Source organism: Chinchilla lanigera, unplaced genomic scaffold (genome assembly GCF_000276665.1).
Source record: "Chinchilla lanigera isolate Chin_1 unplaced genomic scaffold, ChiLan1.0 scaffold00001, whole genome shotgun sequence".
Lineage (NCBI taxonomy): Eukaryota > Metazoa > Chordata > Mammalia > Rodentia > Chinchillidae > Chinchilla > Chinchilla lanigera.
In genome coordinates, this window is record NW_004955402.1 from 50,972,582 (window position 1) to 50,998,227 (window position 25,646).

The 25,646-nt window shown below is 39.7% G+C and overlaps 1 pseudogene; it reads left to right on the forward strand.

Moving 5' to 3' along the window:
• The window catches only part of LOC102010436, a 71,453-nt pseudogene that overhangs the window by 36,377 nt on the left and 9,430 nt on the right, over positions 1-25,646 (forward strand).

The following is a 25,646-nucleotide window of genomic DNA, read 5'->3' on the forward strand; positions in this document are numbered from 1 at the left end:
ATCTCTGTTACATTTGCTATTAGTGTACAGTAGAGCTCCTGATTTTTCAGTGTGGACTTTGTGTCTTTCTATGCTACCATGTTTGAATATTAGTTCTAGGAGACTTTGGTGGAGTTTTTGGGATCTTCTATGTATAGGATCATGTCATCAGAGAATAATGATAATTTAATATCTTCCTTCCATATTCATAACCCTTTTATTTCTTTATCGTGTCTTATTGTTCTAGCTAATGATTTGAAAAGTATACTGAACAGATGTGGTTATAGTGAACATCGTTGTCTTGTTCCTGACTATGGAGGGAAAGTTTTCAGTTTCTCTTCATTTATTATGATGCTGTCTATTGGTTTGTCATAGATGGATTTATTACCACTTTGAAATAAAAACCTTCTATTTCATTTTAACAGAGTTTTTAATCCTGAATGGATGTTGGAATTTGTCAAATGCTCTTTCTGTATGTATTGATATGATCATGTCATGTTTGTTCTGTCTTATACTTATGTGGTGTATTACATTTACTGATACTGGGTATGTTGAACCATCCCCACACCTTTGGAATGAGTCCTTCTTGGCCATGATGTATCATCTTTTTGATGATTTCCTGCATTTTTTTCTATTATCTCACTGAAGATTTTTGCCTCTATGCTCATTAAAGAGATTGGCCTACAGTTCTCTTTTTTGTTGGGTTCTTTTCTGGTTTGGGAATCAGAATAATGCTTGCTTCCAGGAATAACTTTAGGAGTACTGTTTCCCTTTCAATTCTATTAAAGAATTTTGGGAGTACTGGTGTTATATATTCTCTAAAGTTCTTGCAGAATTTGGCAATGAATCAACATGGACTTTGGCTTTGCTTAGTTTGCAATATTTTTATTATTTCTTCAACTTCACTGACTGATAGTGGCTTATTCAGGATTTTTATATCTTCTTTTTCTCAACTTTGTTAGTTCATCAGACTATTCCTGGTTTGAAAGGATCCACCTCTTTTCTTTTTCTACTCCTTCTCCCTCTTTCCCTTCTTCTTCTTCCCCTTCTTATTGCCCTCCTCCTCCTCCTCCTCCTTCTCCTCTTCCTCCTCCTTCTGCTTCTTCCTTCTCTTTCTCCTTCTCCTTCTCCTTCTCCTTCTCCTTCTCCTTCTCCTTCTCCTTCTCCTTCTCCTTCTCCTTCTCCTTCTCCTTCTTCTTGTGTTGTTTTGAACAGGGCCTCATTTTTAGTGTAGGCTGGCCTTGGACTGACTATGTAACTCAAGCTCCTCAAATTCACAGCAATCCACCTGCTTTGAACTCTCCAATAGGAGGATTACAGGCATGTACCACTATGCCATCTCCCTCCCTGTTTTCATCCCCAAATTGTTATTTTCCATAGTCTGGATTCCAAATCTTGGACAGGCTAATTTGTTGCTGCTTGACACTGGCATCTTCCCAAAAGTCCGCATAGCACATTTTAATGCTAATTTTTATCCCCTTTCTCTCCACTCCCTTCCCCTTTCCTACATCTCTTGATCCCCTTGCCATCTGATAAAATTCTGTCTTACTATTTCCTATTATCTAACTTTTATTTTCCTCTTTATTTTCATTTTTATTGTCTCATATAAAAGAAAATGTGATGTGTATCTGATTTGTTTCACTTAATATTATGATTTCGCCGTACATCTATCTTCCTAAAGATGATTCAAATACATCTTTTTGTGACATACTAGTGCTCGATTGTGGGTACATACCACATTTTCTTTATCCCATCATCTGTTGATGGATACATACTTTGCTTCCAAGATTTAGATATTATGAATTATGCTCCTGTAAACATAGCTCTCTATGTCTCACTGTACTATGCTGTCTTTAACTCTTTTGGGAGAATATCTAGGAGGGCAAAAGCTGGATAAAATGGTCTTTTTATTCTAGGAATCTCCATACTGATTTCCACGGCTTTTATTGCAACTCCTAGAAATACTCCTGCTAATATTTCAAACAGAACACTTCAAAATTGTATGTACGTATAAGTATGTACGCACATGTATAAAATATGCATCTGTATAATTCATTTAGGCATATATTTTATACATGTGCAAGCACACATACACACAGATATACTTTTGGATATAAAAATTAGGTTGAATTGATACAGGGGTTAATCCTAGATGTCGAATACACCAAATGCATGTTCTCTGAAGTTGAAGAACAAATTCTAGGAAACAACAAAAGTTAAGAGCAGGAAAATTTATTGGAGAATAAGAATGGGGAATAGAGTGGTGAACAGGAATAGCTCCTGAGAGACAGGAGGTGTCCCAAATGAATTGACAACAAGCCCACTTCTCAAAGGAAATTTTATAGAGCAAAATTATGAGTCTGGTACAATGTGGGTCAAAATTATGATCAACCAGTAAGATTGCAAGTAGAATTGCTTAGGTAATATTGATCCAGTGGTAGCAAGGGCATATGAATTACATCATTAAATTTGATTGTTAACCTATACTCTTAATCTTCTCTTTAGTCTTTGTCTTAGTAGTACTAGTCTTAGTCTTAGAGGTTTTGGTCTTAGTGGATAGGAGAGGATGGCCCAACCCTAACAAGATAATGCGAAATCTCAAAAGAGTGAACCCAAGAATCTCAAGCTTCTGTTTACATAACTTAGAGAAGCATGTAAATCTGGCCCCTCTGAATTTAATCTTCAGATGCTCCTCCACCACAGTTTTGATGTGTTCTCATCTTCTGCACTGACTCCCATGAGGGCATGGTCTTATCTGACTGCCTACCATATTTCTACCTAATTTAGCTGCCTATAACAGAACCACTTAGATTACTGATATTTGATCAGTAATGATTTAATAAAACATTTCATATAGATCATCAGACATACATCTAGATTTTACTGAGTATAATAATGAAATCATTTTTAAGATTCATTCATAAGAAATTAGTAAAAAACAAAACAGTCATAGAATTTGTCTAAAATACTGCACTCATTTACTGTTATTTTTAATCTTTAAGTACTTTCCATGTTTTGCTGTATAAATGATGCTATAATAAATATTCTTTCATATACATCTCTCTCTCTATTTCCCCTGTGGAATACAATCTATGAATGAAAATTCTGAACCAAAGGAAAATCTTCCATTGTCAAAATTTAAATATATAACAAAGACAATTTACTTTCAACAAAATATGTTTCAATTAATTTCACACATTTCAATGAATGTACATATTTATAACCAAATAATAGCAAATTACTTTTTGCTGTATCTAGAGAAAGGTGTTTTATTTTTGAGTTTATATGCTGATACAATATTTATTCCATCTTAATTTGAATTTCCTAATAATACGACTGACAGTATTTATAATTTCTGGTCAACTGCATATTTTTTTAACTTTCAGAATTGCTCTTTATCCAGATGGAAGCTATAGATCCAGTGATTGTTCAATGGCATAAGCACCTTCCTGGCAAGCACAAGGTCCTGAGTTCAATTCCAGTACCAAAAAAAAAATCCACAACTAAATGGAAGCTGTTTCATGTTCTCTTCCTCACTACACACACACAAAAAAAATAAGAGAAATAGAAATGTTGCATAAACTAAGATTTTTCTTCTTGTTTATTTTGTTTTCTTCTCTCTTTTATTCCTTTAGCATATACCTAAAATATATTGACTTTATATCACAATAGTTAAGTATTTTTGGGTTTACACCATAGTATTTAAATTTGAGACATCAGGGAAAGAGTAAACATACTCCTGGCCTCCACTTTTCTCTTGGGAAACTGGTCATTTGGTTGTATGCAGGATAACTATGACATGTTAGATAGAATGATGTTGTTTTCTTTGTTTGCAGAATAAGTCAGAATGGCTCAAGCCTTTGAACTACACCATTAGCTGTCCTGGGTACACAGCTCACAATCTCATGCCTGTTGCCTCGAGAGAAGGAAACTTATAGGTAGGTTGAAAAAGTAACTCCATCATGTAGGACTTGAAATAAATAGCAAGCTGTTCACTGGTGATCTCTGATCTTTTCACTGGAGAAGCCCTGGACATACTTCAAACTAAATTTTTAAAATTTGAAAGGGAGAGGCCATGGAAGTTGGTTCTGCATGATGCAACAAAGGGCAAGAAAATGTGCCTGAAATAAAAATAAGTTTAAAAGGTGATTTTAGACTTTCAACCTAGACTGAACAAAAGCAGCTAATGGATTCTTGATGGTGATGTGGGGGTAGGGATAATTTTCTGCATAATATACAACTAATGTAGATTTAGTAATAGTTCAGTGAACTGTGGACTTTTTTTCTATTTTTGAAAGAAAAGCAAAGAAAAAGGTGAAAAGGGCTGAGGATACAGCTCAGTGGCACAGCACCTGCCTGGCAAGCACAAGGTCCTGAGTTTGATTGCTGGAAAAAAAAAAAAAAAAAGAAAAAATGAACTGGCCTTTCATTTATGGGTCCTAAATATCTGTTTCACAGGAGGATAAGAATATGATGATGACCCCCAAGGACAACTGCAGTTTGTTTAATAGATCAGGTTCAGTAACTTATGGTGAGTATTTACAACCATGAGAAGTAGTGGAATTTCCAACCACATAAAATTGGAGCTATTTATTCTATGAATCGTTATAACCTGGAACACTTTTGATTACATCCCAAGGAGTTTCAGACCTTCCCTTTTTCTCAGTGTCTCACTTCCTTTTCTCATTGCTGGGACAAAATACGTGACACCCACAAGTTAAAGTAGGAAAGGATTATTTCAGTCTACAACTGGTAGAAGTTTCAATCATAGTCACCTGGCTCCAAGGCAGGGTGGGAGGGCAGAAGGGCATCACAGAGAAGAATCAGTCCATGGCAAAGTGGGCCAGGCAGAGAGCAGGGAAGCAGCAATTAGCAAAGCAGGAACAGCAGCAGCAGCAGCAGCATCAACAGTGCTCCCTCCTGTCTGTTCCTTTATATTAGTTCAGGGCACCTGCCTATTCAGTGACCTTCCCATTACTCGCTCTCAGCGCCATACTAAAGCAATCAGTGGGATTAATTTAGTAATCATGCCCACTTAACCCCAGCACCACACACTCTAGATTCAGCAACCTCCCAAAACTACCACTTATGAGCACATGAGGCTTTGGGGGAACAGCTAGACATAAGCCATAGCACTCATACTTCAGGTTTGCTCCCCATTTATTCAGATGCAAAAGAAGTCTTAAGTAATAATTTAGAATTTCAGATATATTTTTAAAGAAAAATAACAGCATTTATACTTAAATTATTAAAATAGGTTATTTACTTTATACATTTTTTACTATTGGTTTCTTTCTACTTTAAAGTTTTAATTTTTTGAGACACGATATAGCTGTGTAGTTTAGGCTGAACCTGAGTTCAGTATGTGGCCCTGAATTTGCAGTGATCATCCTGCCTTAGCCTCCCTCACCACCACGCCCAGCTACTGTACTTGTACTTACATATCTGTACATTTTTCTTCAATAAAGATATTAAAATGTACTTATTTAAAATGAAGAAAATTTTCTAATTTGGTGCTTTACTTTTTTTGTTTTTGAACATAGAAAAGATTAGAAGTACATCTTTCAATCTCTTGCTATATGGTTTCTGATGTTGGAAGAACATTTAGTTAGTTGTGCTTTTTTTCCACCATCAAAATTACAAAATTAAGGGTCAGGGACATAGCTCAGTGGTACAGCACCTGCCTGGTAAGCACAAGGTCCTGAGTTTGATTTGAGGTGTGAAAAAATTTACAAAATTAGTGAGCTTTTTTATATTTTGAATTTTTTTTTTTTTTTTTTTTTGTCTTTTTTGACACAGGGTCTGGCTATGCAGTTCAAGCTGGCCTTGAGCTCACTTTGCAGCCCAGGCTGGTCTTGAACTCACAATGATCCTCCTTTACATTTTTACCATTAGTCCCCTTTGTAAAACATTTTAGGTTATGTGACCAAAAATAATATTAGTCTGTATTATGCATTTTATGTCTCATTTTAACTTTGTGAGATATTAATGAACATTATGTACAAAGCCATTTAGAAGAATATAATTGAAATGTATCTTCAACTTTAGTAATTAGGTCGACAGTTTTATCAGTTAATGTTACTAAGTCTGCATTTACCTTATGAATTGAAAAGTATATTGTGCTTCAGTCCTCATTCAGACCCATTTATCCACTCATGTACGCTCATAAACTGAAAAGTGAAAGGACAGTTTAAGATGCAAATATGACAGCTTTTGAAAAGCCGTCATTGTCTATATTTTTAATTTTTTTCAAATAACTTGATTAGTTTTAATCGGAAAATTTTTAATTTTCCAATTCTTCTTTACTCCATAATAATGAGAATAAAGCAAATCACACTTAAATATTGTTGCCAGTGGAAGAAAGAATAAGTTTATAAAAATGTTTTGTAAATTACTGAAAGAGAGGTTCACAGAACAATTTTGGTGGTTACAAGTGGAACAAGGGAGATCTCAAGTTCTTGAGAAGAGGGGCAGTATGAAAGGTACCCTTCAAGTCAGAAATTCTTTAAAAAATGAGACATCAAAAACAGAAAGAACTTTAAATACAATAGTTCTTCATTAATTGTAGATACTATATTCAATAATTTGTCTACTGCCTGAAATTTATTTTTAATCTGAAAATCAATTATAATTTCAAATGGTTATTTGTGGATATATATGCACACTGTGGCAAAAATACAAAGTCAATTGATAAACATGACATTTTGTGAATTTTTAACAGTAACTTTGCTATTTAAAAGGCCCTTGAAATATGTAATAGTATATTGTTGTCCAACGTTTTTAGGTGCAGGAAAGCTGTGATGTACATAACATACAAAAATACAAGTATCACGTAAACTTCGTTCTGATGTGAGTTACAGTGCTGTTGGTTGTGGTTTCAATGTTGGTAATAAATTGAAATGCATTAAGTAAGATATCTTTAAATAGAAACATATATAACGCCAGGCTATATGTTCATTGATAAAAGTTATATTGACCGGAGGCTTCCAAAATGCAGTTTTCCCATACATTTCTCTTAGGAACAATTGTTCAAAGTTCACATTTGTACAAATTTCAAACTATGTATCAACAACAATGGAAAATAAGAAACAACTGTCATTGTTTTGAATATTATCTGCTGAATGCAATAAATTTCCACCATGGCTGCACAGTGGAATCCTCTTGAAGTTGAGCTTTTACAAAATGCAAATGCACAGAAATACTCCATAGAGGGGCTGGGGATTTAGCTCAGCGGCAAAGCGTCTGCCTGGCAAGCGCAAGGTCGTGAGTTCGGTTCCCAGTACCGGAGAAAAACCACAAAAAAAAAAAAAAAAAAAGAAATACTCCAGAGAGGAATAGTGAATCTATGGAAATTAATGATTTTGCTTTGCTACACTTCCAAAATTCTCAAGTAATGCCAGAAATTTATACTTTTACAATTGTCAGATGGAAGGCTCTATAAAGATGATATCAACTGGGACTTTGCTCTTTCCTTCTGGGATTCACTGACGGTGACTCAAACCCTATTTCCTTTCTTGGCTCCTGAAGCAATTATGAAAACTACAAGCACTAAACATCTGATTCAGTTTATCATCGCATACACTACCTCCATTCCAACAATGTTTGAAGCCACCACCATCTAAGATCCTTTTAACAGGCCATGTAAGACTGATTTTATCAAAGCCTCTTCAACCTCTACAATCAGTTGCTTGCATACAGCTTCATCTCACATTCTTTCCTTTGACCATCACACTCCTGTGTCAGCACAACCCGATGGCTCTAGTCCAAGTAGAACAAGGGATCCTGTGGAGCAACTCCCACTCCAGCCACCCAAATATGGGAAAATCCCAGGGCCAATCCTGATCCCGAGTAAAGTAGAAATAAGAATAACAAAGACTCAGGAAATCTCTAAAACTGCAGGACAGAGTACATACGTTTTAGAACCCACAGCATGATCTACCACAACATTTTCCCCACTTGAACTATACACATGGTTCACACATAAAGACTATATGTCATGCATGTAATTAAAACAGTGAACTGCGGAAGAATCATGCATACCAAGTGGCCCTGAAATGATTCAGCTCACTCCCCATCATTTCTATTAATCTTACCTGGAGATCCACTGAGAGGCACCAAACTGATTTATCTTTTCCCTTCCTGTTCCCCTGTAGTCCTGCACCATATTTGCCCTATTCATGTCACCATTTTCTTTCTACTGGAACCAGCCCACACTCTGAGCACATCATTGCGGGTAACTTCGGTAAATGTGGCTGTTTTTTTCTTTGACCAACAGAAGTATTCCTACCTTTGTTCTTTTGACATATACAAGAATCTGGAATGTATCTCTTGGACTCGTCAACACACTGTATCATTTTTGGCGAGCCAGCCACAAACCAGCAGCCAGTAGCCTAGCTAGGGCTCAACAGATAGAAGCTAGCAATCCAAAACCAGCAGTCCATCCAGGAAAAATGGTTACTTCTTCTCTTTCAAGATTTTCTTCCCTGTCTCCATTCCACAAGTGGCCCATAATGGCTGTTGTGTGCCCAGAACGGATGACTGATCACCGTCTGCCACATTCTGTGAGGTGGAAAAGTACCCGGATGAGGAGATGACTAGAAGTAAAGAGCTTTAACCTTCACCATGGGGGGGGGGTGTGCTTCCACACCAGTACAGTATGTGTTTGTGAAACCCCTTTGGCTGTTGGTCTCTGTCACTCAGGCTTTCTGATGCTACTGAAGGGCTGAAGTTGGGGTGAGACAGTGGCAGGCAGCCAGCAAATGTCTTCAGTTTGTGTGAGCCCTCAACCCGCAATAAGAGCCTTGGCTATCAATGTCATGGCCCACCCTTGCTTCAGGGTGCTTTGGCAAGGGGGAGGATATCTCCGGCTGCCTCCTTGATTTTTCTATAGGGACCAAGTGGAGTGGGCTCAGCCTGCCTGATGCCATGGCTTCATTTTTTGGAGGGGATGGCTGAGAGCATGCTCTGGTTTCTGTGGATTTAGGTCGACATTCGAGGACTGGTTAACGTTTCTGAGATCTGATGGAGTCTGTGGACTTATGCCAAACAGGTACCTCTCTGTGGTTTGTTTTCATTCTTTCTCTCTCTTTTGGGAGAACCTCCATCCTCTTCTTCCCCTTCTTTCTCTCTCTCAGGCTTTCAATTATAAGAAATCTCAAATCCATTGACTTGTTTCCTGGTACTTGTCAACTAGGAATGACATAGACTTGGAGGATAGAAAACCAGCATAGCACACTTCATATTGACAGAGTGGGGAGAGAAACTTGTGACCTTTTCCACTTTAAAGTGCACAGGTTTGTGGCAGTGATCGGTACACAGTGAGAGGGATGTGTCAGCCCCTTTCGCCTTCAACTCTAACTCCTAAGTCCTAGCGCTTACTGATTATCTAACTAGTTTACGATCTCTCTTCCTAGGGTTACCTCCTTAACACTAGCTCCCTTACTTTCTTCACCTACTTGATTCTGATATTATAAAAGGATGTGTAACCTGTAGTTGCTAACTGAGTTTTCATTTTAAAGTTTATATTTGCCTTTTTATTGTGAAACTTTCATTAGTCAAAAAAGTGTATCCTTTTGTACTGTAAAATAGTGAAACAATAGGGGAGTTTGGAACAGAAGAAGATGAGGTTACTCCATAAGGGCTCAAGTTTTAAAAGTTAGGTCCTACTTGGACTGCTAGTGAAAATGGGCTCCCTTAGGTCTTTTTTCCTAGAGACACATAGTACCCCTGTTCTTAGACTGCCACCTACTGGCAAATAGCGGGACATGACTAAAGACTATTTGTTAAATCACCTCTGTCCGCCAGGGATCCCAAGGGGCACCTATGCAGAATATTTATCATAGTATTATTGAGGGAATTACTTACTACCCCTCCTTAGACAGATATAATGTGACATTAGATGCTTTTATAAATGGCTAGAGGTATACAGCTAGTAGGAAAGCAAAATGCTGGACCTTGTCCAGAAGATGGGTTGTGACATAGGTGGATATCCAAAGGTTCAAACTAAGCGGTGCTGGTGCCCACACAGGCCATATATATGTACACCCGAGGAGTTCGGCTCTACTAGGAGGTCCTGGTGAAAAAAACAGTTTGACCTAAGATGCCTTGTAAGTTTCCCATGTGGAAATACATGCAGGGAAATCTTTAGGGTTTCTATGTCCTAATCCCAAGGAGTTTACCTTTACCGGGATGACCTGAGGGCCAAAAATCTCAGGAATTTGCCAGAAGATACTCTGTTATATTTGCACAAATAGGTTGGTAAAGCTATAAAAAAAAAAAGCTAGGAAATAGCTTGTTAGGTTTTTAGATAAAGCTAGGAAAAGACTTGTTAGGTTTCTACAGTTTAATTTTTACTCCATCAGTCTACAGACTCATCTAACGCTGGGCATCATCCATCCCTGCTTAAAAGAAACGCGGGAATTGTTCAGAGGTGTCTTATGTTCAAGCTTTCATGGCTCTATATCAAAAGCCTGATTTTGCCTTAGAATTAATCCTTCCTCACAGGTTGATGCTGAGGAGGACTCCCTCTTGTCAGCTCTCCCCACCTCCGACTACCTCCTTACCCACTTTCACATTGTTACTCCAGGAGATAGGGACCGCCTCCTAAGCCACTTCATTACAGGTTTGAATTTTCCTACCACAAGGACTCAAATTCAGTGAACTAAATATATATGTCTTCCACCATCCTACGCCTTCAACAAGTGGCAGGTGAAGAAGGGACTGCCTGGGTTCAAATCCCCTCTTCAGTTATGGGTATTCAGCAGTGCAGAGGGAAACCGTGGACATTTTCTGAAGACTCTGAAAAGCTTGCTGATGGAATTACATAAATTAACACTGGCTTTACACTGACCTGCGGAGATATGGTGATGAGCTCATCCTGGTTTCCTGCTGCATAGCAGCAAGAGAGAAAGCTGTAAGTCAGAAGAGCTGTAAGTCAGGTGAAGGGTGTAGCCTGTGCAGCTTCACCCAATAGTACTCAGCCAACTGATGCTTATTTGTACCCCAAGGAAGGGACAGGTGGAATTATGACTCAGAGGGCAGGAAAGCCAAATGGAAGCTGTACCTCTTGTCCATCTTAATGGGTATGTGCTGGGACATGCCAAAGTGCATAAACTGTGATAAATTCACAGAACTATCAGTCAGGGCTCTGATGAATACTCACCTGAATTTCCACACTGGCTTGAAAAGATAGTCCATAATAATTTTGTTGCAATTCATAGTCTAGCAAAGATCAAATTATTCTGGGGTAATACTTTATTATTCAGTCAGTACCAGATATTAGGAGGGAACCCCAGAAACTCCAACTGCGGCCACAAAATGGGATAAGTCAATTGGTTAATGTGACTTAGTCTTTAATAAGCACGATAAAATACAATATAGGAAAAAGTACATGTGGAGTGAGGAGAAAAGGCAGCTTTAGGCCATCTGATCCCCAATAGATAAAGCTCATGATACAGGCTGCAGATCCAAAGGGAGCGAAGGTAATCAAAATAGTGATAGAAACAAGTCACAGTGCTTCAAATGCAAGTGAAGCAGGCCCTGAGCAAAGGAATGCTCGCTAAACCTAGTGAATTATTGTTAAGACTATCAGAACATGGAGGAGGATTGTTGTGACTTGCATCTAGATGTCCCCCTAAAGCCTCATGCAATCATAGGTGGAGCCTTTCCAAGGTAGCTGGATCTGGAGTGTGTGGTGCTGGGATGAAGGATGCTATGCCAGGATTGACTCATGATGCTAGGTTTAAAGATGCTCCAACTTGTATGTAGTGCTGCCTGCTCTAAAGGTGGGTAGTCTGGATATCATATAAGGGACAGAAGGAAAGTTGCTGCTTGTCACATCCTACTTGCTGCTTTTGCAGCCTTCTGCCTTCTGTGAACAGTTTCTCCTCTGATATGACTCTTTGCCATTCAACCCTGCCTTGGAGCCAGACAATTATGGACTTAAAGCTCTACAAACCATAAGCTGAAATAATCCTTCCCTCCCCTAACATTAGCTGTTTGATACTTCGTCTCAGTAATGAAAAAAATAATTAAAACAGGATTTGGTACAGGAGAAGTGGCATCATTGCTGTGACTCTACCTGACCATGTCATACAGGAGCTTTTGGAACTGGCTTGTGGGAAATTTGAAAAGGTTTGGAAATACCAGCTGAAGAATAATCCTTGGAATGTCATATGTTGTACTTAATAGGAGATTCTAGTCAGAGCTCAGAAGACCAGAATGCTCAAACAAATGCTCCAAGGCTTCCACCCAGATTTCAGAAGAAAGCCTGGAAGGCCAAGCAGTGTCACTGAGAAGACAATGTGTTAACCTGTGAGGGTTAAGCTGAAGGTGCAGTGAAGGCCTAGGAGGCTGAGAAGCCAGGAAACTGATCATCTGGGTAAAGCTCCAGAAGTGAGCAAAGCCAGACTAATAGAAAAGTCATTGGAGCTACAAACATCTCCATTGCTATAGCAGTAGAGCCATTATGACACTCTTAGTTCTTCTCTATGACCTTGGAGTTCACATTTTGTCCCATGCTTCCTTGGATATTGGACATAGAACTGTAGGACTTAATGTTTGCCCTACTAGATGTTGGGCTTGCTTTGGTCCCATTTTTTTCTATCCCTTTATTTGGAAAAGGAAGGTTTATTTTATCCCATTTTATGTTGGAAGTGTTTAACCTTTTTGTTTGTACAGAGGCTAGAACACGAGTTTGCCTTAAATCTCAGAGGAGACTTTAGAATTGGACTCTTCACGAAAGCTAAAAACTTTAGGACATTGACAACTCTTGGAGATGGAATAAATGTCTTTTCCATAAAGGGATGTGCACAAGACCTTGTAGGGCCAGAGCCAGAATGTTACGGCTTATACATAGATGTCCCCACAAAGCCTCATGGAATCATAGGTGTGGCTTTTCAGAGGTAGCTGAATTTAGAGTATCTAATGCTGGGGTTAAAGGTGTTATAATGAGATTGATTCGTGGTGTGATGTTAGGAGTAAGGCTCTTCAATCCTGGATGTGAGAGCTATCTGCCCAAAGAAAGACAAGTTGCTGTTTGTTGCACTGCTTGTTGCTTTTGCTGTCTTCTGCCTACCATGAACTACTTTTCCTCTGTGATTCTCTGCCAGGCCACCATGCCTTGGAACCAGGCAATTATGGACAGAAACCTCTCCAAACTGTGATCTGAAATAAGCCTTCCCTCCTTTAACAATGGGTGTTGGATATTTTGTCTCAGCAATGAAAAATGTCACTAAGACAAAGATCCTTGCTGTTAAAAGAGAGATTGGCCTCATTCCCAGAGGGGGATGAGGCCACCCACTGCCAGGGTGGATAAGGCAGAATGATGCCCAGCAGGCAAATGATGGTGTCCAGTGTGACCTGTGTGGCTCCCATACAGGGACAGTCTCATCACCTTGAAGGAGCCTCAGATGACTGAATTTTAGCAGGAAAATTATTTTTCTTTTTATTTTGTGACATCTTAGTCTATTTTACCCGCTTATGGCAGTGAGTACTCATTCTGTTCCTCAACTATTTTGGAGCAGGAAGGAGTTAGCCAGTCAGCTTTTTTTTAACCCATTCTGAACTGCTGGTTAAAAGATTTCCTTTTCCAAGCTGCCACGATAATACCAGACTGCATCATAGCAGTAATTATTAGAGATATACAGTTTCTAGTCAGGGCCACTGTGTCTCTTGCCTCTGGCAGCCTATGTCCTGGTTGCTAGAAACTCAGCCATACTGACCTCACTGGGTCCAGTTTCTCTGCTGTGAGCTGATCACTAATGCAGCTGAAAGATCTTAACGCATACTCTCCCAGAAGTTAATATTACAGAAGAAAAGCTAAGCAAGAGATAAAGCTGATTATTGATAAATTTTTGGCTATAGAGTTGCTGGTCCCATACCAGTGTCTGTGCAATACATTCATTTTACCAATAGAATACTCAATCCATCAAGGAAGGGGTGGTATCTACTCACTCATTAGTAACAAACCCATATGCCCTCCTAGCACAGACCCTGGAGACACTAATTTGTTCCCTATCATTGTCTCAAAGATGCCTTCTTTCCATCACTGTAGATCCTAACTCCCAAAACTGTACTTGTTTCTCTCTGAATAGGAGGATCCCCAAACAGGGTTTTCCCAAAAGTGTACAGGGATTGAATTGTCTCAGCATTTTCCAGGTAGTTGTTACCCGTTTCCACTAGCCTAAACTCTAGACCTACAAGGTTTAACACTTAGAAGCTACTATAGTACATAGATTAACTCCTCATTTGTAGCCCCACCAAGGAGTAATATGATTAAAAACATTAAGAATCTCAAATTTTTACCAAAAAAAGGGTTACGGGGTGTAAAAACATAAGGAAAATATTTTCAAAAAAGCAAAAGTGACCTACCTAGGTTGTGTTTTAATACCAGCACAAATTGGGTCTTCTGGAGTTGAAAAAAATAACTAACCACTCTCCTGGGGATGGATGGCTTCTGTTGCTTCTGTTTATCCCATTTTGGAGAAATAGCCAAAACCTTTCATGAGACAATTTAAGGAAAAGAAACAAAAACTTTAAAATAGACAATAGCCACTCAAGAAGATTTCCAGGCATTAAAATGGGTCATGACACAGGCCCCATCATTAGAAATCCCAGACCTAACCAAGCTTTTTCTTTCAAGGCTAAGAAAAATTAGCCACTGGAGTGCTAATCCATTGTCTGTGCCACAAAAACTGACCAGTACCTACTTTTCCAAATGACTAGATGGGGTGATACAAGGCTTTCTTACCTGTTGACTAATAGCTATTATAATACTCTTAGTTCAAGAAGCTTCTAAGATAACATTAAGGAAAACTCTCTCAGATCTGAACTCATACCATGTGAAGGCTCCATTAGAACTCAATGGAAATTTGTTGATGACTAGAGAAAGTCTCACTAAATATCAGATTATTTTACCAAAAACACATATGTGTGTCTTCAGTTTTGCACAATTCCAGACCAAGCCACACTTCTGCAAATTAATCAAAAAGTCAAACAGTAGTGTGAAAATGTTACTGCCCCAGGGTCTGGGGATTTAGCTCAGCGGCAAAGCGCCTGCCTGGCAAGCGCAAGGTCGTGAGTTTGGTTCCCGGTACCGGAGAAAAACAAAACAAAACAAAAAAAAGCAAAAAAAAAAAAACAAAAAAAAAAAACCCAAAAAAAAAATGTTACTGTCCCAATCTAATGGACCAGTCATTGACCGGGATGATTAGCATCATGTTCACTCATGGAGACAGTTTTGTAAAAGATGGTGTTAAGAGGAGAGTTATGCCATAATTAGCTCAACTCATGTCTTTGAAAGAAGGCGGCTCCTTCTTGGAACTTTGGCCCAAAAGCCAAAACTTATTGGCCTGACTTAGGCTCTCCAATTTGCCAAGGACAACAGGGTCAATATATAACACTGACTCCAAGTATTCCTTTCTCCTCTTGCATGCTCTTACAGCAATCTAAAAAGGAGGAACGGGGATTTTTCACTTGTTTCCAGTTACCAATAAAACATGAACCAGAGATCCTCAACCTCTGAGATAATACATCTGCCAAATGACAAAAGAGTTTTCCATTGCTAGGGACATCAAGCCTCCTTTGACACTGTCTCCTAGAGTAATTCTAAGATAGATTTGGCTGCCAAATAGGCTGCTGTCCAAAATAATCACAGCCCATTAGTAGCTCTTTCTGGCTCCCATTTTAAGATCTTGATATGGAGCAAGGTACTGTACAATAGAGTTTCAAGTGATTTGTGATGAGAGAGGTGTCCAAAAGGGCCAGTGGTAGAATGTGAGACCCTGACTGTCCTTGCCATGATGAACACAATAAAAGTCATTAATTTTCTACATGATGACTTCCACCTAGGATAAGACATTACCACTACTATGGCACATAGGTTCTTTACAGGGCCAGGAGTCTATAACATTGTAACCCAGATCTGTTAGGTAAGTCCTCTCTTTACCTTCCATGATCCACAGACTCAGACTCATCCATCCCCATTGCCTGAACCAATACAAAGGCATGTGTCCTCCCTTGAAAAATATTAATGAATATATTTCATCTATATACCTCTGTGTGAGGGGTACAAATATCTGTAGGTGTGCATCAGTACCTTTAATGAGTGAATAGAGGTCTTCCCTACCGAGTCAGAATGAGCCTTGGAGGTGTTAAAATTCCTCTTTAAAGATGTGATCACTTTTCTCCAACTCATGTTTATCCAGAGAAATAATGGGTCCTCCTTCCCATCTGAAATCACAAAGGCAGTCACCAAAACCCTGGGAATTAAGTATCATATCTATACAGCCTAACAGTCCCACTCCTAAGTAAAAGTTGAATGACCCAATCAAATCCTCAAGCAAACCTTAGCCACGCTGTGTCAAGACAGCCACCATAAATGGCTAGACTTCCTCCCAACTGCTTTAATGAGGCTTCATACTGCCCCTAAATCCAAACTTAATCTCAACACATTTGAGATGGTGAATGAGACACCCTTTTGACATCTGACCTACTTACTGATCCTGAAATTTGCAATATCCTTCAACATCACCAGAGCTGGAATTTTTCAACAGGCCCTCTAAGCATATATAAATAAGGTTTTCCCAGTCCTAGGCACTAACAAGAATTATCAACTCAAAATCTTCCTTGATGACCAGGTCACCTGGAAGGAAGTTGGACACCAAGACCAACTTAACCCCAAAAGGAAAAGGAAAAGCCCTTACACAACCTTCTAAACCACACCTTACAATTGTATTACAGAGACTAGATAGTTGGATTTATCTGTCCAGAGTAAAACCCAAGTCTCCAGAGATACCACAAAACAAAGAAACCATGTACACCAACCTTGTACACATAGGAATCAGTGGATATTTCGAAGTTTTGTTTTGTTTTGTTTTGTTTTGTTTTTCAGAAAATACTAGCTAACTTGTGTTTTACATATGCTAACTAAGACTGATATAACTAATCTTCTTTTCTGGGTGTTCAACAACTAAAGTTTAGAGACCAGAACTAGGGAAACAACTGGTTTAATAAAACAGCCAATATTTTGGTCCTGTCTTGCCAATTTCAGCAGATTCCCAGGACACGAGAAAACCTTTCATACAGGATCCTACAACTGTGGTGAGTCACTCAATCTTCTGAGCAGGGAGATCGCTGGATACCAGAGGACAGAGATCAACAAATATACAGTGTACCAAAGGAAGTTCACCAAGAGAGAAAAATGTGTGGGAGCATGCTTCTACACAAAGCAACATGGCCAAGCACGACCATGACCCATTGTGGCAGCTGACATTGGCAGTGCAGCTTAGAGGCCTTTTTTTACTATTTCCCTGAGTCCCTGTTCACATCCTCTCTTTCCCTTTATCTGGATAGACCCTGACACTTATCAGGCCAAACAGTTGACGTGGACCATCCTGTAATAGGGTTTCCAGCATGACCCCCACAACTTTGGTCAGGCCCTTGCCCAAGATTTGCTTTCCTTTCACCTTACTTTCTCTTATCTCATACAGTATGTAAGTGACTTCTTCTACTGCAACCCCTCATATGAATCATCCTGTTGACATTCTCCTATTATTTCAACATCTAGACTCAAAGAGATACCATGTATATCTCTCTAAGCTCAAATCTCTTCCCTGTCCATCACTTGGACATTGTTCTCCACAAACATACCTGAGCTTTACGCACATACCACATTCATTTGAGCTCCAAGATTCCAATGGCCACCACCAAGCAACTCTCATTTGTTGGCATCATAGGATACTGCTACCTCTAGGCTCCTGGCTTGACTGTTCTCACTAATCCCCTCTACAAACTCATAAGGGGAAACCCTACTGAGACATTAGATCATAAGTCCTTTGCCCACTCATTTCGTCAGACCTTAAAAGCCCTTTTACACCTATAAATGCTCAAAATCACTAGATATGCCCCACCTAACCTCTACTCATCCCATAATCTTGAAGGACTTGTGTCTTGCTCCAACCTCTCGTATTTTCTCCCTGCCCTTCTCCTGCCTTTCCATCCTTCTGCCCACTGGGACAGAGACTCACCCTAATTTCCATTCCATTTAAACCCAGTGCTGGTCACAGAAACAACTCCCAGAAAGAACTGTCTTTCCTTGGTGTTTGACTAACTGTGGGTATGTCTGCCTTGGCCACTCACCCACACTCCACTATGGCCCTGAGTCCAAACTGGAGATGCCCATTGTGGACCTGGTTGCCCACTCACATTTTGACATGCTGAGTGTGAACTTACCTCACTCTTTTCTCCATGGAAATCTTCATTCTGTTCCTCTATTCTTCCCCCTAGCCTGTCTCCTCAGAAACCTAAAACCTCTCTGTTCCTCCCTGACCTGCTGAAATACCCTATGTCTAGGCATTCTTTACACTCCATAACTTTCTCACCCTGTGCTCCTTTATTTGCTTCTTCACAAATCCTTCTTCTTTACCTCCCACCTGCACTCCCTCCACCTGATACCAGCTTCTCCCTGATGATAGATTCAACTGACCTCACTCTTCCTGGGAAGGCGCTTTCTGAGCCTCCTGCCATTGCCACCACAACTGTTTCTCCCCTTCCCCCAGAGCCTCCTGCTAATCAGACACCATGTAACTCTAACCTTCCTTTTCCTATACATCAAGAGTTAGGCTTTTCTCCAACTCAAAACTGGCAAGTTGATTTCACCCACACACTGCAGGTACAAATGTTGGTATTTCCTGATCTGGGTCAATATCTTTACTGGATGGATAGAGACCTTACCACTGTCTCAGAAAAGGCCTCATCTGTTGTTAACCCACTCCTATCTGATATAACCCCCTGGTTTGGCCTGCCTACCTTGTTCTATCAGACAATGGCCCTGCTTTCTTTGGCAAATTACACAGGAAATGTCCAAGTCATTTGGTGTCCAATAAAATCTCCACACCCCCTACTAAGCTCAATCATCTGACAAGGTAAAGAGAAGGAGAGAATAGCCTTCTCAAGGTCCACCTCACAAAGCTCACAGTCCAGCTCCATGAAGACTGGACTTCCCTGGTTCTAATCACTCTCTCGCACCCAAGCCTTCCCCCAGAAATCTACAAGATACAGTCCATTTGAGATTTTATACTCTTGTACCTTTCTGCTCAGGCCAAACCTCAGGTCAGAGGCCAGCTCCCATCAAAGACTATCTCATTTCTGAAAGAGATTTGGCACACTGCTAACCTTCTCCTGTCTTCTCCCAATACCCAGCCTCATGAAGATATCCTGACTAACAAATCTGTCCTAATTAATGATTTAAACTTCTGGGCCCTGTAGCCTAAGTAGACAGGACCCTTCCTGGTCATTTACAGCACTCTGAAAGGGTTCTGTCTATGAGACCCTCCCCAGTGGGTAACCAGTTCCTGGGTGAAGCTGTGTCCTGCTGATAACTCACCTGACTTCTTGTGAAAATCAAAAGTAATTGCTCCTAGTTCCCTCAGGCTGATCCAAATTCCAGAAGACACCTAACTGTGTTGTCGCAGCCTATCCTGCTGCTTTACCCACTTTCTGCATTCTTTCTTGGTTCCACTTTCAGGTCCACTGCCTTTGAGTCATTCCCTATGTGGAAAAAGATCTTGTTTTTCAGGACACACTATGTAACTTCTCCCCAGACATTGTCAAATTCTCCTCCTCCTCTTTGTACTTTCTTGTCTGGCTAGCCCTAGTGTTCCTTTCACCATTCCCCAAGACTTCACACCAAATGTTATCCCAATGGTCCATGCTGATCTCCACAGGACCCTGCAGCTAACTCACTCGATGCTAAACCGATCCAATCCTTCCTTAGCCAAAATTCCTCGCTTTATATCTCCATATCTTCAGCTACCTGTACAGCCACTCAAGTCCTTCCCTAGGTCTGTGTCCTTAATAATCCCACATACCACCCTCGTACCATTGTCCCTCAAGAACTCTCTCCCAGTTAAAGTGTCTGCACCACCAACATGTCTGGCACAAAGAAGCCATGAGAAACGGTGCTCACCTGCCCTACTTTTTTTTTTTTGTATGACAACAAAGAGACAGGAATGTCACAGTCAACAGGTGAGGCTGTCACTGACAGGCATGGTGGGAAACCACAGAAGAAGAACAAAGCCATGTCCATCTGAACCACCCGTTCTGAGAAAATGACCACATGTGCACCTGCCCCACCCATGTGGAGAACCACAACCACACTATCTCTGCCTCCGAATTCCTCAAGACAGCAAACTCTTCCCCTCCCCTTTAACTCTTTTGTTCTACCCTCTCTTCCTGCTGATTCCTCTCTGAACTAAGCCCACTCCCATGGGAGTGAATAAACAACCATGGTTGCTTATACGGAGCTTTCTCGGTGATCTTTCTCCCATCTGTACTTTTAACATGCTTGTTCCTATTTGTCCTGGTATCCACTTGAGTGGCTCAAAAACAGCTTCTAGAAGAGATAATAAGCTGTGATTATAGTACTTGCACAAAACCTTAAAACTAATCCCACCTTTCTTTATTATCAAGAGGTACCTAACAACCTGACAGCCTAGATGAACCTTCCTAGAGGATTGCTATCCTCCAAGATCAAATGCATTCACTAGCAAAGATGGACATACAAAAGTGGAGAATAGATCTCCTAACTGCTGTAAATGAAAGATTGTTTGTCTCTAAAAGAAAAATGTAGTTCTTATATCAACCTGTCTGAAACAGTGAGAGCTACAACACAAAGCTGGCTGGTCACATGTCTGAAGATCCATGAAGAACTATAAGTCATAGATATCCTGGCCAAATATCTAGAACTGGGCATCTTAGTGACTGCCCTGGAAATGGTTTTCACTAATATAACTCATATTTAATTTCAGTCAAATTTGTTTCTTCTTACTTGACAACAGTTAAACTATTGATGATGGCCCAAACCCAGGATCAAAATTATTCTCTACATTTATAGCTCATCAAAAATCCTTGAATACTAGGGCTCTTTAGTCACTTAGGTTAGGTGAGAGGCCTTTGGTCTCTGTGTCGGTAGAGCTAGTGCCCCTATTCTATAAAATGTGTCCATAAACCATTTACATTCCTCCCTCTACATCCCTTGAAGATTTTAGTGGACCAGAACTTGAAGGGGAAAATAGTGATGGTAACTCAGTGGGGCCATGGGACCACTCTCCCTCTACCTATTTGAATTTGGGCAACACCCAGGGCCAATCCTTTTTCCATTGTCTTAAGAAAAACAAATACAAATAACAAAGGTCCAGGAAATCTTTAAACTCCAGGCCACAGTATACATGTTTTAGATCCTGTGGTATGACCTACAGCAACATTTTCTCCACTTGAATGTCATTAATCATTCATGCGTAGGGACCACATGACTTACATGCTAGTGAAACATTGATTTGTGGTAGAGTCATGTGTACTAGATGTACCTGAGGTAACTCAGCACCCTGTCAGTGATTTCTGTCAGTCACATCCAAACGGATCCAAGGACAGGCACCCTGGGCACAGTACACATCGTTTAAATCCAAAATCCTCATTTACCTTTTTTTCCATTTCTCTGGGTCAAACAGGCACCAGTTTTCCCCTGTTTGTGTTACTCTTTTGTTTCTTCTGGTATGAAACTGAACACCCTGAGTAAATCTTTCCTGTAAACTTCAATAAATACAGCTGTTTTTCTTTTACCATTGAAGGTATTCTTACAGTTCTTTGTCTAATATTCATAAAAATTTAAAATCTTTCACTGAGACCCATCACACAATGTATGAGCTCTAATTTGCCATTTTTCCAAGCTTGTGTGAGTGCAACCAAGCAAATCTGGTGGAGCTGGGTTATTTTAAATGCAGAACTCTTCAAAGAAAGCATCAAGGATATCCAGCAAAGGTACAATACTGTCCCCTTATATCCTCTTTACTCTCCCTCTCCTAGGTGAATATTTTATTTCTCCTCTCTTCCAATTTCCAAGACCTCTGCCCCATTACTATTCTCAACTGTTGATTCTGTTTCCTATTTCATGGTGTAAACAGAAGCAACTTAAAGTAATTAGTAGAATAATATATTCAAAAGTACTTTTAGCCTAGAACTGTATGTATACCAATCACAGTTTGCAAGAATAAATGTCATAGAAGATATATGTAAAGAAAACAAAATTGAGAAAATATTAAGATATATTTAATGCCAAAACAAGCATCAAAGAAAGGCTTCAAAAATAAAATGGCATATACAGGAAAAGGTAAACATTGGAGTTAATATAAATAAGTGTTGAGCATATAAAAGAGTAATACTCATTTTTCTATAGTAAGCACTAAAATAATATAAATACAATACCTTGCTTCTAAAACTATAAAAACCTTGGGGGAGACTGATCTCAAAACATTTTAAGAAAAGAGTTAATAAAAAGGAGACATAGTAAACAAATATATAATTAGAAAATAGATAATTAGAAATAGATCCAAGTCTGTCAATAACCACAATGATCATAATAAATAGGTTAAACTCTCAGCAGCTAAAAATGGTGGTAGAGTGAGTGCCAGCAGCTGAACTTCTCCAGGACAACGTATATAGAGTCTGGAAAATATTAGCTTCGAGAAGAACTGTAGAGGGAAGATGGGAACCACCAGGGAACTGACAGAGGAGAAGAAAATAGGAGTGTTAGAAAGAAATAGAGCACGCCAAGGGGGGATGAGAAGCCATGTGGCACCACCAGCAGTGTCTGGGTAGCCAGCAGAGGCAACTTGAAATTAGCAACTTTTTGGAGTTGGGGATTTAGCTCAGCAGCACAGCGCCTGCCTGGCAAGCGCCAGGTCGTGAGTTCGATTCCTAGTACCAGAAAAAAAAAAAAAAAAAAAGAAATTAACAACTTTTCTGCACATGGAGAATTGAAGAACTACACCAGGACCAAGAGAATCTTATGTAATCGGGGACAGCAGAAAGAACGTGAGACACTGCATCCTGAGCAGCCCTCCAGACTCAAAAGTTGATGAGTGACTGAGGTACAAGCGCTCCAGCACAGGGACTGAAAGAGGAGGAACCAGCTTGGACGCCATTTTTGGGAAAGTTTGGGTGCTTGAACCTAAGTCCCAGGAAAACCTATTGGCTGCTTCACACTGCCAAGTTCCAGAGTGGATGAGGGAACGACAGCCATGGGAGACTGCAGCCAGTTGGAGGGCAGACTGGGGGAGTCCTGCTGAGGGGCAGAATCAAGTGATGGCAGACTCAGTTCCTGTGGTCAGCAGCCAGGTTCAGCCTGAGTTACACAGGATTTGCAGCCCCCACACATCGGAGTGTGTTCCCACGGTAAGCAGATCTCAGGGGCAGACCTCCTCAGATTTCCAGCGTGAACAAAGACACCCTCTGGCCTGAGCTCTGCTCCTTATCCCGAGCCAGAGGAAAGGATCCGTGTGTGTAAAACAATAGAGAAATTTTTTTAGATCCTTTATTTGATTATATTATTTCTCCATTTTTTATTTTTATTTCACTCTTACATTTTTAAATTCTTTGCTGTTTTCCTCCTCCTGCATGTTTCTTTCCACATATTATTTTATACTTTTTTCACTTATGTGTGTGTGTCTGTGCATGCGTACTTCACTTACTCCAGGTTTTCTTTCTCTCCTGACATACTTTATAGGGGGAAGGGGAGCTCTCCTTTGTCCATTAATATCTGTCCTGTCTTTACCCAGACCTCCTCACCTGGCTTCATTCACTTGTGTTTTATTCATTAGCAATTTTACTTTTCCTTCATCTCCTTTTCAATTGCCTCCTTTAAACTTTTTCTCTAATAATTGTATCAGTCATAGAATCCTTTCCCATCCCCGTTTCCCAAAACCAATATAACATCCAGTCTTCTCTGTCATTCGCTTCTAAATATGTAACAACATACCCTTAGCACCAATAGGAGCCTCCTTCCCATACCACAGAGGATTTAAGAAAAGAAGATTCTCTTTATTTTCTCTCCTTTTCCTGCCTCTGGCACTACCCGGTCCCCTCCCCACTGTGCTTTAGATAATTGATTCTATAAAAGTACTCTTCAATGTTGTTTTTCACAAGTAGGGAAGAGACAGCCATTGCACTCAGTATACACTAACTCTGGGGCAAGGCTTGGGTTACTGTGATGCATGCACTATAGCTGTGCATTTCTTTTCTAAGCTAAAAGGACACCCCAAATAGGGTCTTGCAGTATGTTGTTTCTTAACCAGCCCTGATAGATACCACTGTAGCAGATTAGCCTGTTATTGTGTAGTTGAATTGACTGCTTAGAAATAATCCTGCTTCTGGACAATTTAGTGCCTGTAAACCTGTTTGCTGCATCTACAATCACACCCAAGGAGAGTAACTGCAAAGCTTCCTAACCCAAGGCCTCAGACTGGATCACACTCTGTAAGAACAATGCAATCTGGTAGAAAGAGGTGCTAGGTCTCAAGTAACTTCAGTATTGCAGTAGAAGGATCAGAGGAGTTATTGCAGTGAGTACTCAGTCTTCTGGGCAAAGAAGCCACTTGGGAACCACATGTACAATGTATCATTGAAATATCCAAACTTTGTTCCCATTGGACATCTTACTGGCTTAAATTTCTGTATGTTTCTTGATTTATTTAGTAAAATTTATGTTGTGCTCTTGTATGGTTTCATGTGTTTATTGGGTTGTTATTCTTTTATATTTTCTCTTTCACTGGTTCTGATTTAATAGGTATCAAGGTTCTCTGCTTTACCTTAGCTTTTATTTATTTTCTTTACCTCAAACCCCTAAGACAATATTATTAATATACTTTAGTCTTTTTCCAAACATGTAAACTCCTCCTCCTAAATTTTTATATTCAACATACTTAGCATTCTCAAAGTCACTCGTACCTTCACTATGGTAGTTAGTCAGTTCTCCCCCATGCTAATCCTTTGGCTCTTCCATATCTTACCTACTGTACTTTTCTCACTATAAGCAAGGTCAGATAAGTACACAGCTTTCCTCAAACACAAAGTGAAGCTGCCTTCTCCCATATCTTGCCCCAGCCTCCATAAACATCCTCTAAAAGCTCTCAGTCCTAAACTTTCAATGTAAATAAAAGTACTTCCATAAAATTAAGCCACACATCAATTTTTTCTTCTCATCTACCACTTTTCTCCACTTCAGATCTCTCACTTAGTGTCTCACACTACTCATCCAAACAGCTCCCATTCTCCCCATCCCACCTCACCTACCTCACTGCAGAACAATCACAAGCAATAAATTCCCATAGAGTGCATACAGAATAGACAAAAGGGCAAGAATAACTGCAATGGCCATCATATAGAAGTATTGTAAGACTGAATCTGTGGATGCTGTAATCAATAGGAGCATTTCTTCAAGTAACACATAGAGACAGAGATAAAATCTCTTAAAGTAAAAAAAAAAAGGATTAAATGCTAGCACTGGGCATACGAAGCTGAAAATTATTCACAGGGAGGCAACATCCTACTAAAAGTCTCAAAATAAGCCACAAAATCTCCCATCTTTTCTAGTCCCCAATTCTAGTAACCCTCCTCCAAAAAAGAAAACAAAAGGAGGGAGCCATACATAATCTTAAATGTATACATATAATAAATATATATACAAACAAATATATATGCAAACAAACACAGATACAAGTAGAACAATGGAGAAAAAAAGAAAATTATTCACAGGGAGGCAACATCCTACTAAAAGTCTCAAAATAAGCCACAAAATCTCCCATCTTTTCTAGTCCCCAATTCTAGTAACCCTC